The 15,776-nt window shown below is 47.6% G+C and overlaps 1 protein-coding gene across 1 annotated transcript in view; it reads right to left on the bottom strand.

Moving 5' to 3' along the window:
* The window catches only part of Cplx2 (complexin 2), a 79,677-nt gene that overhangs the window by 2,357 nt on the left and 61,544 nt on the right, over positions 1 to 15,776 (bottom strand). The window lies entirely within an intron of this gene.

Here is a 15,776-nt window from a genome sequence, read left to right as displayed (position 1 = left end):
TTTACTGTTTTTTCTTTTTGCCTTAAAAGATTTTCTCCAAATAAAATCTTAATGGGAATTGCAATATGCAAATTATGTAAAAGTGGAACTATTCCAAGGGTCGGTGTGGGAAAAGGACTTGAACGCTTCACCCTTGGCTTCCTTCTTACCATATGCCCCCCACATTCCTGAGATGAACCCCAGTGCTCTAACTCAGAGATAGTCTTTTTCTTTTAACCACAGTTTCAGGGACTCTTTAACAGACAAAGCTACTAAATTCTCTTTTCAGGTGTGGATGGAGATATGGATGAGCTATCCAAAGTGTGATGTGGCTTTATGATTAATTAAGGCCAGTCTATTCCCCAAGACCTTTTTATCTCACACAGCCTTGGGGGCTTTAGGGTTTCTTAGGAGGAAAAAGAGTCCTGGAAAACGGTAACAGAGAAATCAGGCTGCATGTTATAGCCAGGTTGGGTTCAAAGTCATTGGTTAGTCATTGATGGATCTTTCTCATTTCCTTCAGAATGAGAAATCATATTAGCAGACTGGAGTTTTTTCATACCAGAGGGCCCAAGAGCTTATCTACTTGATCAAATCACCTGATAGGTTGTTTTGGGAAGGGAATATCATGATACAGTAGGAAAAAAAATCCCTAGGGACTTTGGTATCCATCAAACACAATTGGTTCAGAATCCTAGCTATAACACTGCTATGATTCCCTGGGAAAGCTTCAGTTTGTTCCCTGAAAGACAGAGGAGTATTAAGGCTGCCTTTGTACTGATGTCTGAAAGAGAAAAGAGAATCCTGGTCAAATGCCTGGGGTGTAGCTGGAGCCCATAAAATGTCAGCCACTGCAGACACTATATTTGTGGGGACTGCATTTAAGCCAAAAAAAGGAATATGCTTTCCAGGAAATGTAAGTGAACCCACCTTGACCCAGAAATCTGAGTTTGGAGTTTGCTCAGCTCAGTCAAAATGTTTTCGATGGACTTTAGGGCCTTGAGAAACGACTTCATTTGTAAGAACAGGAAAAGAACAGTGTAATAATGAAGTGATGTCAGGAACACTTGAGTTCTACTCAGTGTTTCATGGAGCTCAAGGAATTACCAGGTGGTGGTGGAAGATGCAGGACTCTAATTTGAGATGTTTCAGGTTGGTAGGCAGGACACCTGGGCTTTAGTTTCAGCCTCATTCCCAACTTGTTGTGTGTCTCTGGCAATTCTCTTCGGGAACAGAGGATCCTCCAGTCCCTTTTCCTTTGCTTCTGTGCTAGAGCCATCCTGCTGCATTTGAATTGCTGACCTCCCCAATGTACCTTCAATCCCCTCTCCTCTCTACCTCCACACCCCTCCCTGCCCTGACTCTGTGCCTTAGATCTTTCTCCTTTTCATCTCCCACTGCTCCTCCCTTCCCTCCTCCTTGCTCTTTTTCTTTTACCAACTCCTCTTTTTCCTTCTGTCCTTATATAAACTTGTTCTCCAGGACTCTGACCTCAACCTCTCTCTCTCTCTCTCTTTTTTTCCCTTCATTTTTAGCCTTTCTCTGGGAGAACACATCCCCTCTGGGGGGCTTTAATGACCACTGGCACTGATGGCACCTAGACCTCTTTCTTATCAGGGCTCTAGATTGCCATTTTTGTTCATGTAACCAGCATTAGCTGAGCCTCTACTATGTGCCAGTTGATATGGTAAGCATTGGGGATATAACAGTGAACAAAAGATACAAAGCCTGCCTTCGTGCAGATTACATTCTGAGGGGTGTGTATGTGTGTGTGTGTGCATAGGTGTGTAGGGAAATAGGTGATGAATAAGGACACCTCATGGACACCTCCCTCTGGGTGTTTTAAGGGCACTATTCAAGTTCACCATGCTATCCATCATCAAACCATCTCTTTTTCCAGATACCTCTGCTTTCATGCATTCATTCAGCAAACACTGAATTTGCAAAGCATGTTTACTCAAGGATTGAGTCTTTTCAATGCTTATGTCTTTAGTACTCAAGGTGGCTGCTACTTAGCCTTCTGGGATTACTTGGGCCATCTTCTTGGGTCTTCCTCAAAACCCACCACCCAATCCCAGTGTGGCCCTCTGAATTAGGCAATCTCTTGTTTATTCTGTTGAGACTCCCCTAACCAACTTTCCAGTTTTTAAGGCCCAACCTTTTCCTGACCCCTCCCTCTCAGCAGGTAACTTTCCTCTCACATCTTGTGGCAGCCAAGGGATATCAGCTCTGAGGTCAGGCTCACTGACTCAGACCCCATGTCTTCCATTTCTAACTGTGTGATAGGAACTCATCTCATTTCTTGGATACTAGGTCTTCATTAAAAAATGAAGATTATACTACCACTTTGAAGGGTTAAAAATAACCTGCAGGATGTGTTTGGCAATGAAGCGCTCAGTAAATTGTGGCAGTTACCAAAATGATGAATCTTCAGCTATTGTGAGCTCTTGCAACCTCCCTTCTCCTAATTCCCAGAGTCTCCTCCTCTGGCTGAGGCCAATCCATTTGCTTGTGCTCTGGGTTTTCTCTCTTTATACCTTCCCTCCTTGGTCCATCCATCTGTTCCTGTTCCTTACATCTTCAATCTCCTCTCCAAATTATTCTCTCCTTCTCCAACTCCCTCCTTGAACCCTGAGTTTTCCTTGATCTCTGCCCTCTAACATTTTGATGAAGGGGTCTGAACTTGGGGTCTCTACTTCTTCACCTTCTGCTCAAGCCCTACCCCTCCGTGAGTCCAGAGATCTGCCATTCTGCATCAGTCCAGCTGCCCTAACCAGAGTGGCCAAGAAGCTCCCGAAAGGCCAGAGCAGGAGTGTTTTCAAAGCCCTCCTCCACCTTCCCTCCATAGCATCAGATGCTAATGATGACTACATTCCAACTTTTTTCAGTCTTCTCCTGAATTCTACGACAGTGCTCTTGCTGTCTTCACTCTACTTCTCACATGAGTCTTTCTCAAATTTGCTGGCTTCTTTCCTTTCCTTTATATAGACATTCTCGAAGCAAATTCTCTTCTTCTCCTCCCCACTATACCTCCTCTCCCCACTGTCTCCATGGGAGTCTCATCTATCACTGATTTTTATCTTTCTTTCCCAAACCTGCACATTTAACTCCCTACTGCATGTTATTATATGTGTCATCTCCAATTCAATCTGTCCAGAAATCAATCTCATTCTTGCCTCCTCCACCCAACCATCTTTTTCCTCCAGCATTCTTTGTTCCGATTGCTTTAACTGAAGATGCCAGAGTCAGTCATCGGTTCATTCACTCACTTACTCATACTGAATACTTTGAGTATCTACTCTGCCACATCCTGTTTTGGATGCTAGGACTATGGAAGAGAATGAGGGCGTCCCAGTGCTTTATCTTACAATATTCAGTTGTTTGGGGAGGGTAGACATTGCACAGCAAATCACACCAGGGCTTGGTGAGTACAACTGGGGTGTAGACCCAGAGACTGTAGCTTTGCAATGCTTCCAGCATCCTTACCCTCCTCTTTCCTATTGCTGCTAATGCTTTGGTTCAAGGCCTAGAGGCTCTGGATTTGCACATAACCTCTAACTGTCTCTCTCCCTGTTCTCATCCATCCTCTGTATGGTTATCCAATTAATCTTCCTAAAGGGCAGATCTCATTCAAACATACCTGCAATGGTTCCCCGTGGCCTTGTTAAGCCAATCAGAGTCCTTGTTCTGATCTTCAAGTCCTGCACAATCTAGTACCTACCTTTTTTGCCTCTCACTTCCCATCCCTTGAACGTGGCTCTGCTTCAGCCAGGCCCCACAGCACATATTCTTTCCAAACAACTCTGGCCATTTGTACATGATATCCCCATCACTTTGGAGCCTCTTAACCTCATCCTACTGGTTCAAATCCTAGTTCTACCACTTATTAAGTGACCTTGGGCAAATACATTTTACAGTGTAAAATGGAAACACTAATCCTTATGCTGAAGGCTTCTTATGAGCATTGATATAATGCAAACACTAAAAAGAGTGCTTAACCCAGAATCTGGAACATAGTATGTGCTAATATTAGTGCTAATAACTAATATTACTTAGTTATCATAATCATTGTCATCGTCAACATCAACAGCAGTAGCAGCATTAATTTTCAAAGATCACTCTCAAACGTCACTCCATGAAATTTCTTGGATTTTCAAGATGTGATAGTATCTTCCTCTTGAGACCCATGGCCCTTTCTAGGGCAGTATTGCCTTCCTCCACCTACTGCCCTACCTGTCTAGTGTCTTTCCCTTTCCTCCCTCTTTGATCTCCTCTCAATACAACATCTGTATCTTATCCTAGAATCCTATAGGATAAATACAGGGTCGAATTTAATGTTGTGTCAGCGAGTGTGTGAGCGTGCACTTCAAAGTATGACCTGCATGTCTAACTCTGAACTTAGACTTCATGTAAGTTTGTGTTAGCATGTCTGCCGGCATATGTGTAGATATTTTGCCATAGGCTCCCCAGGAATGGGGAGGTCCAGGAGGTTACATGCAGTTGAGGATTTGGGCCGGAACGCCAGGAGGCGCTCCTTAGCGATTCTGCGGGAAGCCTTGGTCTGTCCCTACGCGGGAAGGATGGTGTGGTGGTGGTGGTGGTGGTGGTGGTGGTGGTGGATTCTGGGCTGGAGGAGGGAAGGAAGAGAAGGGGCGGGGGAGGGGTGCTGCTGTAAGCACCAGGTTTCTATGTTTTCTGTGCGTCCAGCACCCAGGGCAAGTCTTCAGCTTCGCTTCCTGACTTCCTCCCAGCTGGTCCCAGCCTGAGACAGCCAGAGGAGGCACCTGCTCACGCTCGGCCATCTAAGCCCCAGGCGGTTTTCGGGACTGCCCCCCCCCCACCCCCATACTCTCCCCTCCACCATCTGACAGGCAGACTCGGGCACCTGCAGTGTTTGTCCTTGTGGCTGTTTTTCTGTTTTTATGGCTCAAGTTCGAGCTACATTCACTGCAACTCAATTCAACACTCATTCGCTTTCTGCAAGAGACTCGAAGCTAATGGCGGTAGCAGAGAGAGGGGATATCCCTCTACGCACCCACCCCCACCCACCCCACCCCACCCTACCCCCCTAGAAGGGAAAAGCATTGGGGAGGAGAAGGGGCAGTGGAGGATGGGAGAGGGTGGGTAACTGGCTCTGGCTGAAAAGCGGAAGAGGCGGGGGCTCCCCCATCCCCTCACCAGAGGAGAGGACAGGAACCCAGGAGCTCCTCTCGGAGACCAACATCCCCAGCTGCTCTGCCCTGCAGGTTTCAGTTGGCCGCTGACAGCACCCTTCCCCCAACACATAAAGCTTAACCCCAAGACCCAGCCCGGTCTCAAACTTTGCTAAGGGAGGGGGCAGAGTGGGGCAGACGAGCGCGAGGGCACGCAGTGACTGTTCCCATTGACCCCAACAGCCGAGGTGAGCTGCTCAACCTCAGCGCCCGGGGGAAGAGGACAAAGAATCCCCCTGGTCCCCCACCCACAATCGACGTTTAGGTTCTCTTCCCCTCCACCTTCGGTCTGTCTGCCTCCCTCCCGCCACCTTCTGACTCACTAGGGAGCTCGAACTCTACCCCCGGGGGAGGCTCCCTTCTCCGGGGCGCAGAGGGCCCTGGCGGGCTCAGGGTTAACCGCAAGCAAGAAGTAGCTTAGATCGACGTCCCCCCACCCTAGCCCTGAGAGCTCAAAGTTGTTCTCTAGGTTCGGACTTGAGTCTCTCGCATTCGGGGCGGTCCTGGCTATTTCAGGCTTCTGCCCGGGGGGTCTCGGGCTCCCGGGCTCCCGCCTCCCTCCCGGTGCGCGGCTGCCGCACTTCCTCCCCGCAGCGTGCTGCGCGGGGAGCTGTCCTTTCAGCACCCGGCGAGCGCGCCCTAGAGGGTCCCCGCAGCCGCCGCGCAGTCCCCCATTCCAGCGCCCCGGCAATCTTGGGGAGCCGTCCCCGGCTAAAGACTTACTCTCCAGCTTCCCGGGCTGCCCTGAAGCCTCAAGGCGAGAGCCTGGACCCTGTTGCCCACAGCCCGGCTCCGCCCTCCCGGCCCGCGGCCAGCACCGACCTGGCGGTCTCTGCAACCGTCTAAGGCGCTGCAGGGCTCCGACCCACTCAACCAGGCGGTTCCTTCTGCTATTCCAGCTCCCGCCGCCGCCTCGTGTAACTCCGCGGAGCGAGCTGTGGCCCGGCTCCTGCCGCGGGCGGCTGCCGAAGGCGCCCTCCAATCACACCCCTCAGCCAGGCCCTGACGTGCTGCCGCTACCCTTTCAGATGGGAAATTCAAATATTCATATTCTCTCTCTCTCTCTCTCTCTCTCTCTCTCCCTCCCTCCCTCCCTCCTCTCTCCCCTCTCTCTCTCCCCATCTCCTTCTGCACCTCCCCTCCTTCCCTCTCTCTCTCACTCTTCATCTCCCAATCTCTCTTCAAAAATCCCCTTCCTCTTCTACATTTAGCTGCCCACCCCCCAATCACATTTCCCCAGTCCCTGCAGACAGAAGTTCTGGTCACAGCTCCAAAGACCACAAACTAGTTGCTTTGGGAGAGGGGGCAGTGAATGGGGGCAGGGGTGGAGGAAGTGTTTTTAAAGCAGAGCTCCAAGGTCACCTCCTTGGGAAAGCCGTCCCTAGTTCCTCCGGGAAGAATGGGCACACTCTCCTCAGGGCTCCTGCCACCCCTAGAGGAATCCCTGTTTCAGCCACCACTGTTCCATCTGTTCGCTTGCATCTTGCCTGTTAGCAGCTCCAAGATCCTCTTTGCTGTCCCTCACCATAGTCCAGTCACATGACAACTCAAGAACCATTGGTGGGGAGTGTGAGTAAGGGCCTCATAGAGAGTCAGGAACCCTCTGATGTGTACTGAGAGGGATCAGACTGCTGCAAAATTGCAGTGGACCTTAGCTGAGTCACTCACCAATCCCTCTTTGATCTAATATCCTGTGAAGAAAAAGGGATCCTCTGGCAAAGTTATTCTAGAAGGCCATTTTCCTTTCCTCCTATGGCCAGGAAAAAAAACGGATGAAGCTTCAAGAGGCAAGGCAAAATCTGCTCCCATCCGCAGTAGCCTTTCCTCTTCCCCTCACACTCTTTTTGTTTTATTATTCTTTCCTAATGAGCCTCTCCATTCTGCCTGCTATTTTTTGGCTTTTAACTGCTTCCTTTAATCTGATATGTAGGAAAATGGCTTCAGAGAGGAGGGGACTTGCACCAGGCCTTTGAAAAATTTACAGGAGTTTATGCATCAATCCGGGTTTTGTCGGTGGAAATGACTTCTGCTTCTATAAGGGGATGGCTTCCTTCCAGGAAGGGAGCTGTGGAAGAACAGGATCCAGGAGAGAAAGGAAGTGTAATTCCATTCCAATAAGCGGAATCTATTCCTTTGCACACAGTCACAGCAGAGGCCTCAAAGTTGGGGATCCCTACAAGCCAGAGGGCATTTGTGGAACCACCTCTTCACCTGGAGAGGCATCTTCTGAAGCTCACCTCTGTTTTCTCCGAATGGGCTAAAGGGCTATGTGTAAGGAAGACCCTTTCCTATGGCCTTTTCTCTGTTTAGCACTGTGTTGGGCAATCAGAAAAGCGTCTCATTCCATATTTCCTCCCCATTTCCTAGGGCATCAGACACCAAGGGATGGGGGAAGGCGGGTGTTTGATTAGAGTGACTTAGACTCACCACTAATGCCCCAGGGGACTTCTGGACACAGAGATCTGACATCACATTATTTCAAGAGCTATAGTCCTACTCTTTCCCTATTTCTTCCTCTTTTCTCCATTTTATTCAACAATATATTCAGTTAAGTGGGACCTGGCCTCCAGTACTCTAGTTATAATTGGAGTTTTTCCACAATTGGCATTGCCTTTGACCAAGTTGGGCTAAAAAACCCAGAGTAGACTTCAGAAAATACCAATCTCAGTTGTGGGCACCACATTTTAAGATGGACTTTGATCAACTCCATTATATTAAGCTTGGGAGGAAGGTGGTTTGCAGTAGGCATCTGGAAGTCATGTCAAATGAGGGAAGGCCAGTCTTGCTTACCTTATAATTCCAGCACTTTGATGCCTAGCAAAATTGGTCTAAAGAAATGCTTGTTTAGTGGATAAATAACCATTGCAAAGAGCGAGGAGAGTTACTGCTTTCTGCCACTGTTAGAGATAGAATTAGGGCAGTGGAGGAAAGGTAAAGGAAGTTGATAAGTTCTAAGAGGAAGAACCATTTATTAGTTGGAGCTGTCCAGCCATAGCTTAGCTGCCTCTTGTGAGGTCAGGGATACCATCCCTGGAAGATGGTACTGGGGTAAGCGGCTGGTCCATATGACAACTAAAGCTCCTTTGAACCTGGGCTTCTATAAAAAAACTGCCTGGGCTGACATGAACTGTGTCTCGCTGGTGAGTAGGACAGCCCAGTCAAGTTTTGCTGGCTTTATTCCATTGAACAATCAGGAGTAAATCATAGCACTTGATGCTTCACATAGAAGAAAGCTGGTGAAGAGATGAATACTTGCTCCCTGTTAAGTGTTACCTGCCTGGACGTGATTTCCAAATACTCTACTATTACTGAAGAAAAGTTGTTAACTATTATAAGCATTTCCTCGTGAGAGCACTACTAAGCATAGCAACAATCTGAGCTTCCAATATGTCTCATATGCTAACTTTGGTGCTTTACATAAATTACATTTTCTTATTTAATTTACATACACTCTTATTTTCAAGATGGGAAGGTCAAAGCCCAGAGAGAGAAAGTAAGTTCTGGCAGAGTCAGGAGTCCAGGCCAGGTCTGCCTGACACTGACTCCTGTGGTCCTTACACCACGCGGGGCTGCTTCTCGTCTGACACATCCCACAGCCTATGGAAATGTTACTTTTGCTCTGCAGATTTTTTTTTTTTACATTGACATTTATAGTTGTCCCCGTTCTTGAGTTTCCCCCTTTCTGTCTCTTTCTATCTCTCTCTCTCTCTCTCTCTCTCTCTCTCACACACACACACACACACACACACACACACACACACACACACAACCTGCCATGAATTTGCACCCAGATCAGGGACTTCCTGTCTGTGTGGTTTACCAGCATTTCCTTCATCTGCATAGCTAATCCAGCTCACCCCAGTGAGCCTGAGTGTGTGAAAGTGCCAACAGTCCCAGCCTCTGGTCCTTGCAGAGCCTGCTCTGTGGACAGCTTCTAAGAGTCATTCAGTAAATTATGGATGTGGCTGTGCTTAAGGTGTCTTATCCTGGCAGGCACTGAATTTCTACTTTTATTTATGAGTCCTGGGGCCAGATTTAGACAGATTCATAAAATGATATGTGTATGCCTTGAATGTTCACTAGGAAGCTGATTAAGAGAGCTAATGTTAGAACTTTGTGTGAGGATCGAGGAACAATGTGTGAGGAATGACAACTATCACAGACTGTAAATGTGGTGTTCAGGGAGAATGACTCTCAGAGGGCACCCGTCCAAAGGTCAGCCCATTTCTTCCTTGCAATTGCCTCAGTCAGATGGAAGATGTGGGAGATGAGGAGGAATCTAAGAAGCATGAGCTGAACCTGAGCTTGCTGGCTGGTCCAGGGAGATGGATTCCACATCCTGCATTCTAGCCTGAGCCGGGAGGGGGAGAATTGGTCTTGATTTGAGAGGGTGGCCAGATGCCAGAGGCAGAAACAGAGCTGCGGGGGTGGAGCTCAGAGAAGGGTTCCAGGCCACCTTGCTCATCTGATGAGTGCCTTCCCTCTTGTTGTCAACAATGGAGAGGGTGCCATCACTGCAAGGGTGTACCGTGAGGCTCCTAGTCTGCCTCCTTCTTTGTGCATTGACACAGTGTGAAGGCAGACCCATCCATGTGCAGTGGTGCATCTGTGTGTGCAGCTACCAGCATGGGACCACCCAGCATCGTGAGGAGTGATGCATGTGCTGTGTGCCACCATCGGTGTGCAGTAGTGCAGATGTGGGTCTGTGGCCATGTGACCGACAGGGTGTGGTGGAGTATGCCTTCAGATGTGAAGGAATGTGATGGTGTAGAGCTACGTGCCTTGACAGAGCAGAATATGGCAATGGCATTGTGAGGGGGTTTGGGTGGAAGGCAAGGGCACCACATACAGAAGATGTGCAGGTTGTGCACTGTACAACCACAGAGGCCCCATAGACTGTATCAGGTACAAATGCTCTAGGGATATGCCACTATTTCGGTGTAATGGTGTATGCCTAAGTGTTGCTGTCAACTAGGGATGACCCAAGTGTTAGGGTGTTATGGATATGAAATGGTGCAATCTTATGTCATCATCAGCAGGTAAGGGTGCAGAAGTATGTCACAATGTGTTGGCACATATGTCACTGTCACTGGGTAGGGCAGTAGAGGTGTGTGGGTGTGTCTATGTGCAGTCAGGAATATGTCATCACTGCTGTGCAGGCATGCAGACAAAATATGTCACTAGAAGTGACTAACCCCTCTTTTTCCATTCTTTTCCCACCAGAGGGGCCATGAGCGACCAACAAGCTGGCTCTTGCCTGTTTGGGAAGTTGCAGAAATCCTAAGGCCTTCTATTCTCCACTTCTGCTTCTCAGAAAGAGGGTTCCAGATTCAACACTGGTGGTGCATGGAGCCTGAGTGGAGATTCCCTGGGGAGCCCCTCTCCATCCCAGAGCCTTGCCCCAAACAGAGCTGCTCCCCTCCCTGCATCCACCTACCAGCTCCTTAGAGGTCCTCTGCATCCTTCATCCCATCCCCACCCTCCCAGATCCAGGCGCTCATTAGCATGTCAAAGCAGTCCTCTTCCAGCCCATGCAGTGTACCCTGGGATATCCCCACACAGTTGGCTCCCTCTCATCTGGAGCTTTCCTGAAACCTTGCATTTTCATGTCTGCACACCAGTCTGCAGTACCCCCTGCCATCCATCAAAGGGAGGATGTTTTGGTGATAAATCTTTCCTCTCTTGCCTCTAGTTCTTTTTGAAGCTCTGGACTGTGACTTCTGTCTCCCTTCCTCCAACCTTAGTCCTCCCAACTCTTCAGGACATGGTCAGGTGTCCCTGTCCATGGGGAACTCTTCAGACAAGCAGGTCCCCAGACCCAATTAAGCCCCACATTTCTGATCCTTAGCTCTGGACTTGCTCCAGCACCATTGATGCAGCATCAAGGTTTGCTGAGTGCCCCTTCATTGGGGCACTGAGGTACTTGGCCCCCTTTTTCCTCCCCCTGTGAAACACATGCTCAGAAAGCTAGTTTTTACACCTTAGAAGGCTTTCTTTAGGCACATGGAAATAAAATAAAGACTTGCAGAATACTAGAATCAAAAGCAAAAGGCCATTTCAGAATCACATTTAGAATCACAGAATTACAGGCTTCCTACAGCATTATATGTCAGAGTGGCCCACTCCTACTCAAACCACTGGAGTGGGGGACTTGTTAAAAATTGCAGATCCTTGGGCTTCATCCCACATGAAACAAACTGAAGGATCTGAGATGGCAGCCCAGGAATTTGCATCTTCTCCCCAGATTCCCAAGCATTTCAGACTCATCTACTGGTTGCAAAGCCCTCGCCTTGAATCTGTGGACGCTGAGAATCCTCTGGTCCTGGGCTCTCGTCTTACAGAAAAATGAGATCACAGAATCAGAATATTTTAGGATTAACAGAAGTTTAGAATTGACCAATGACACATATTCACTCACACTTCAGAATCTTAAATGGTAAGAATCTCAATGTCTAGAATTGTAGAGTTGAAAGCGACCCTGGAGTGTGACTTTGTTCCCATTCTAGGAGGAAAACTTTTATTTTTTGGCTTCCATACTTCTTTTGGAATGGAAGGCTTTCACCCTGTCCCTTGAAAGGCTGTCTCCACAGTGTCGCCTACATTTGTGAAGATAGATGTTCTTTCCATATTGGTGCAAAGGCAGCCGGCAGAACCCCTGCATTTACAGGGCGGGTGAGCAGGAAATGACTTCTACTTTCCATTTAGGTTCAGCACACACTGGCTCACAAAACAGATCTTGCTCTTTGATAAAATGAATTTGAGAGGACATTATTGCTGTCTTACTGAAGCAGGAATATTGAGGAACATGGACAACAGAGGTTAATAAGCTCATGGGGCCTCTGGTCAAGGAAATGAAAGAGAGAGAGAATGCCAAGGGAAACAGCTATTTTAGAGATTGATAGCGAGTGTGTGTGTGTGCGTATTCGTTTTTAGGGGGAAAGAATGAAGGAAGACAATGAAACATGCATAACGTAGAAAAGTTCATCTAGTACAGATGGGGAAACAGGCCCTAAAAGGGGAAGAGGTTCTCTCAAGGTTATATAGCAAGAGCATGAAACTTCTGGGGCTGGGATTGTGGCTCAGTGGTGGAGCACTTGCCTAGCACGTGTGAGGCACTGGGTTCAATTCTCAGCACCACATAAGAATAAATAAATAAAGATATTGTGTCCATCTACAACTAAAAAAATATTTTTAAAAAAAGATCATGAAACTTCCAACTCCTAGGTAAATATTCTTTCCTGGCATAACTCAGCATCCAGCCCCCAAGTTTCTTTGTGGTAGGTATTTTTCACACACTTATTCATTCATCAAACATGTATGTAGGGCTCTAACATGCCAGGCACTCTTCAATGCACACAAAGGTTTAAGAATTTCGGAGTTTCTCTTTCCCCCTCTTTGTTCCACTGCGAGAGAAGCAAATAAATACTCCATTGAGAGTGAGATAACACATGCACCGATTCACACTCTCAAGATCTTTTCAGATCCGAGACTCTCAGAAGCAAGCGGGGGAGAGATGCCCGCAAACAGTCCACGATAATACACACGCTAAGTGCTGTCCTAGTGAAGAGGGAGCTCCAAGGCGGAGAATCAAATACACACAGCTTGCAAGCCAGATGGAAGGGGAAGCTCCAAGCAGGGAATGGGTAGGGGCAGCCGGTGCCTGCTCTCGAGGCACCCAAGCTCCGGGGCCATCAAAGTCATCTCAGAAGTTTCCTGGAGGAGAGGGGGATGGCTGTGCCACCTAGGGATGTGGGGTTAAATCTCAGAAGCACTCTATCCCTTCCTGGCTATGTGACTAGGGTGGGTGTGACTTTTCTCTGAGATTCAATTTTTTTATCAGTGCAAACGGGAGAATGATCCCTACCTACCTGCCAGGGAGCTGGGAGGCAGCTGGGTCCTAGCAAGCATTAATTCTGTTTCCCTCCCACACCCCACAAGGCATCGTATTCTCTTCTGGAGTCTGGGACAGTGTGACCATTAGACAAAGACTCCTTTAGGACCTTCTTGACCAAAGAACTCTGTCATTTCCGTGAGTTTAGGTTGGAATGAGATGGAGAAGATTTTAAAAATTGGAGAAAAATGGGAAAGACGTTTTTCTTCTTTACATTTTTTCCCCTTCCCTCTTCTCCAGCACAAGACACTGGGGTATTGCTTCCCTAAATGGGAGCCACCTGAAGGAAGTCCAGGGAGGGCTTAGGCTTCAGGACCAAGAGCAGGAGGAATTTTCCACCCACAAATCTAAAAATGGCTGTTCTGTGCTACTCAACCTCCAGTTGTTGCTTTCTGGCAACAAAACAAAACAAAGCCAAACCCCCTTTTATTTGGCAAGAAAACAAGGGTTGGAGAGGTCTTGGGAAGATGAAGCCAGGGAAAAGCTTAAAGGGGCTACAGAACAAAGAATTTTCATTTACTGAGCCCTTCACTAAGATAGGTGATTCATACTCTTTATCTGATTTAATCCCCACTCCTGTGTCTACATTACCTTAAATGTCATTACATCCACTTCATATTCAAATAAAACATTCAGACTTAGAGAGGTTAAGCATCTTGTTCAGGGTAACACAGCCAAGAAGCAAGGGAATCAGCACTTGGTGTTGGTGTGTATCTGCAGGAGGCAATATTTCCAAAGGGGGTTCGGTGATTTCCTGGAAGCCAAGCCTGGGTCTGTAGCTTAAGGATAACTGGTTTTAGAGTTTGGGTGACACTCATATCCTAGGGGGACCTTGCTATGGACTGGTCTTTAATAGGTTCCATGTCTGAAGAAAGTGATGGAGGCTGTAGGTCAAAGGTCCAGAATGATGTCTTCAGGACTTACATAAGAAACCCCCCCTCTGTGACAGTCCTTTGCTCAACTCTGCTCAGTTTGGCTCAGCCTGGCTCTTACTACCAGTTTCTAACCAGTGTGTCTGCCTCTGCTCTTGCCTTCTAATTTCTAACTGGCTTTCAGATTTGTAGGAGAATCGTGGCTTTCTAAAACATACATATGATTGCATCACTCTTCTTTTTAAAACACATGGTGGTCACAGCTTATTTTGCCACCCAGCACCCACTCCTCCCTCGTGTGGCACTGGCTTGGAGAAGCCCATCTGTGTATAGTTGTCCCTCAGTATCTGCGGGGGATTGGTTCCAGGATCCTTGCAGATACCAATATCCTTGGATGCTCAAGTCCCTTGTATAAAGTGGTGTAGTATTTGCATAGAACCTGTGCATATTCTTTGGAGCCAGGGGGATCACACGCACTGATTGGCTTAGTCCAGGTCATGTGATCCAGATGAACCGCAGCCTGCCCTCTGTGTCTACAGGTTCTTCATCCACAATTCAACCAACCATGGATCAAAAATATTTGGAAAACATTGCATTTGTACTGAACATGTATAGACTTTTTTTCTTGTCATTATTCCCTAAACAATATAATAACTATTTACATAGTATTTGCATCGTATTTTTAAGTCAGCTGGAGATTATTAAAATATATGGGAGGATGAGCAGTAGGTCAATGTAATGCTCTGGTATTTATATAAGGGACTCAAGCCTCTGTGGTTTCATTGGGGAAGGGTATCCTAGAGCCAGCCTCCTGAGTACCCAGGGGTGACTGTATGTACTGAGCATCTATTATATGCCAGCGTTTCTCTAGGTGCCAGCACACCATGGTGAAAGCAGAGTACAAATTTCTATCTCATCTACTAGAGGAATTGAACCCAGGCAAACACACAGGGAACAGGGTGATTCTAAAAGGAGATGAGGGCTAAGACAGAATAAGAAAAAGGATACCTGCTTTATGTCCCTCGCTTCAGATTTCAAGACAGGCCCTCAGAAAGTGGTTGTTTAATAAATGAACAGCCAGCGGTGGCTCTTAGCCTTTCTTTGTGATGTCACAGGGACTCTTCTGGAAGCTTTTGGTAAGTGATTTATTCTCCATTTCCAGACTACACCCCCTCTTGGGAGCGGGATGGTCACAGTTATATAAATGATTTTATGTGCGGGAGAAGCATTCGCCTCTTCCCATGGGAGCTGAACAAAGCCACCTTCCCTTTGACTTCCCAGGGCCTCATCCTCCCTGCCTCGGTCCTGTGCAGGAAGCATGATGTGCTCTCCTGGCTGACTTTGATCCAGGCTCCCTGCCTTCGACTTTCCGGTCGTCACTCTCCCGTTCCCCTCCACAGGCCCGTTGCCAGCCCTTTGATCCTGCCTGTGACTTTCCACTGGGCCTCATCGGGCTCTCTTAAGATGAGGAAGCTTCATCCAGCTCAGGTCACTCCCATGCTCAAAAGCCTTCATGACTCACCCTTGCCTGCAGCATGAGTCCAAACCCACGAGGGCCTCCCTCCATCTGACTCCAGCTCTCTTCCCAGCCTGTGCACTGCTACTCTTCTCCCAAACAGCCCTCCCTCCGATGTTTCTCTTGTTCCTTTCTCAATTTACCCCTCTGTGCTTGTCTCCTCTTTCTGGATATAAGCTGCTTGAAGGCAAGGATCATATTTTGCACATCTCTAATCACCGGTGTGAAACCCAAGGCTTTTCTGATTGCAAACAGTTAAATTATTGCCAGGTATTATGCTATTTGTGTGGGTTGAAATGGCTTGT

Source organism: Marmota flaviventris, chromosome 5 (assembly GCF_047511675.1).
Source record: "Marmota flaviventris isolate mMarFla1 chromosome 5, mMarFla1.hap1, whole genome shotgun sequence".
Classification (NCBI taxonomy): Eukaryota; Metazoa; Chordata; class Mammalia; order Rodentia; family Sciuridae; genus Marmota; species Marmota flaviventris.
Note: the sequence above shows the minus strand (reverse complement) of the source record. Positions and strands in the feature narration are given on the sequence as shown.